The following is a 3,231-nucleotide window of genomic DNA, read 5'->3' as shown; positions in this document are numbered from 1 at the left end:
CATAAAAATGATTATTAATTGGACAAGAGCGCATGTGCTATGCTGTACTTAGACGTTTTATCACTTTATGCTATAAATATTCTTGTCGATTGAGGTTTGAACCCGATGTGGTATTTGGGGTATTACTTTGACTGATTTGGGTACACTGGGTTAAGAATTTACTATTAGTGGTAGCCAGCTGGGCACTCTTTTTTAAATTTATTGGAAAATTTCTATCGTTGACTGTGTAACACTGTTCTTTCTTCATTGGAATAGTGTGAGCGTGCTGGTTGACGTTGATTATTAGAGTCCATTACTTGCTGAGATCAGATGCACATTACTCCTTGAATTTTACTTGTACGTATTTTTGTCATTGCTCTCTATTATTATAGTGCTTTGTAACTATGGCTCACTGTCTGGCCTGAGCCAATGACCAAACTTCCATTTCTATTACTTTTCTTGGTAAAGTGAAAACGCTTTCCTCTTTGTTTTAGTTCATATGTGCTTAGCCGTACAGATGTAAACAGGAGAGCTTAATATCAACTGCTGTTAAATTGTAGAGTTACAAATTGTAAAATTCTATTATGTGACTGATAGTATGTGTCGAAGCTCTGACACTTCTTAAAGTACATCTATGGCATTTGGACTGAGTAACTGGATTCACCGTTTGTGTGTGAATAAATGTCTTCTTTGGTCAGATGTTAGTTCTGCTACCCAGCACCTTATTATTCCCAGCTTGTCGCTACCTACACTGTTTCAGTGTAATCTTTATACACACAAACGGAAAAAAATCGCAACACCAAACAATTATTAATTTAGAGTAATGAAATTTCGGGGAAAATACATCTGTAAGAGATTTACATCGCACGACCACAGATTAATGGAAGCGTGAGATAAGCCATTGCAAATGCGAGATGGGGTATATTAATAACTGGTGATACTGCCAGAATATTGAGTGTATTAATTGTGTTGTGCAGGAAACGGATATCACTTTGTGAGATGAGGTTCCAAATCTGTTTCACATAGCCGGTCAATATATGAACGGTTATTGGTGTTTCAGGATGACGCTGGAGTTTTCGTCAGATGATGTCCTATTTGAGCTCGATTGGAGACAGGTCTGGTGATGGAGAAGGCTAAGATGTGTGACACTCAGTAGAGTAGGTAGGGTTACAGCAGCTTTACGTCAGCGAGCGTTATCCTTTTGGAAAACATCCCCTGGAATCCAGTTCTTGAATGGCAGCACAAGACGTCGAATCACTAGATTGACGTACAAAGTGGCAGTCAGGGTGAGTTTGATAACCACGTAAGTAGTCCTGCTACGATACGAAATCGCACCCCAGAGCATTACTCTATGTATGAAGATGGTATCTGTCCTTTCGGACATGTCCGAAAGAACAGATAACATCTTAACGTAGTTAATGCAGACCAGCCATTGACCTCCTTCTTCTGTGGGGGTGCACACATATTGCCCGAACACTTACGGAACTCGGTAAGGTTGTCTGCCGCGAGTAATGAGTGTAATGGGCAGGGGCACTACGAATGTAGTGTGTGGAAATTTAGTTGCGAATGTGGGTCTCACAGCGAGCGTGCAAGGGATAAATCCCTGCAGTCGCACTATCCTCTGTGCCCTCGATGGCTCAGATGGATAGAGCGTCTGCCATACAAGCAGGAGTTCCCCGGGTTCGAGTCCCGGTTGGGGGCACACAAACTGTCCCGTTGATGTATATCAACCCCTGTCGACAGCGTAGGGTCTTGATGTAATTATCATTACTATGTGTTCCCCGTGTGTCTAGCACGTAGTCACAAACCTCCACCCTTGACGCGAGTGAACTCGTGAACGGTGATGGTTTGGGGTTAGCGGAATGCACACTAGATGAGCCTAGCTCGTAGCTCTCCTTGATGTGAACGGCTGGTAACAATTCATTGCGTCACAGTGGTGCTAACAGATGCTCAAATTGCTGTTGCATATGCAGCACGATATGACAGAGCCATACACCGCACACGATGGTTTCTCACACTCGGTACTGCCACGTGGTCATCCGACGCCCTGTCTTCCTGTGACAGTACACTTTCTTGACCACCGCTACCAGCACCCATGTAAAGAGCCTACATTACTACCGAATCTTTCTGCAGTATTTCAGAAGGAACACTCAGCTTTTCATAGCCCTATTACACGACCCCGTTCAAACTCACAGAGGTGCTGATAACGCCGCCTTAAAGGCATTCTTGACTGACATCAACTTATCACATCAAGTTTTTCGTATATCAATGGATGCTCTGTATTGTTCTGCACTTTAGTAATATTATGCGCTACTGTTTCTATATCAATGAAATCTTAACCACTTCGTATTTGTTTTTAAATTTTGTAATGTGAAAATGTAAATAAATGATCTACCACATGCAAAACCACACTGTTCTTGACGGCTTCTGAAATTGGCTTTCAGACTGTTTTTCAATAATTTGGGAAAACATTTTTTTTTAAATGTTTGTGAAATCTTATGGTACTTAACTGCTGAGGTCATCAGTCCCTAAGCTTACACACCACTTAACCTAAATTATCCTAAGGGCAAACACACACACCCATGCCCAAGGGACGACTCGAACCTCTGCCGGGACCAGCCGCACAGCCCATGCCTGCCTCGTCTTAGACCGCTCGGCTAATCCAGCGCGGCAAAACATTTTCACTAACGAGGTTGTAACACAAATCGTTCGGTAGTTTGAACAAATTGCTACGAATTCTCTTAATTAAGGCACTAATGGGACTTAACTTCAGTCTCACGGAACATTATATTGGCACATGTGCTTTCCCATGTTCATTCTCGGTTATCTTTATCTTTTCTCGTACTTCGTTTTTACCTAATTCCTTCCGTTTTATCATTCAACCACTCATTGCAAACATTTCTATCTTTTTATTTTGTTATAAAAATCATAAATATTGAGGAAGGATTTTTTCGTGTATCTGAAAAATTGGTAGTCGAAATTTGCCTAGAGCCTCTGTATGTGATGTTGAATGACAGTACACAAACTTCACTCAACTGGGCTTCATAGAACACGTCTCTCAGAAGAAAAGTCAGTTGTTTATAGGTTTTGTATCACTTTGTACGTTAAGTGAAGAATTAATTTCATTTTCTGCATTCGATTTCCCGAGTTGCGCTTTCCTCGTCTGATCACTGACATCTGTTCTGATAGTTTTGTCATATCGCTCTGTGAGCTGCTTCTGTTTATCTGTCACATCAAGTTTAATTTGTATGA

General features: G+C 41.4%; 1 non-coding gene across 1 annotated transcript; it reads left to right on the top strand.

Moving 5' to 3' along the window:
* Positions 1-1,605: 1,605 nt before the first annotated feature.
* Positions 1,606-1,680, top strand: Trnav-uac. The gene has a single exon. It is a non-coding gene; the product is annotated as a tRNA-Val (tRNA).
* The last annotated feature ends 1,551 nt before the right edge of the window (positions 1,681-3,231 follow it).

The sequence above is a fragment of the Schistocerca americana genome, chromosome 6 (assembly GCF_021461395.2).
Source record: "Schistocerca americana isolate TAMUIC-IGC-003095 chromosome 6, iqSchAmer2.1, whole genome shotgun sequence".
NCBI lineage: Eukaryota > Metazoa > Arthropoda > Insecta > Orthoptera > Acrididae > Schistocerca > Schistocerca americana.
This window is presented reverse-complemented; position numbering and strand designations above follow the sequence as displayed.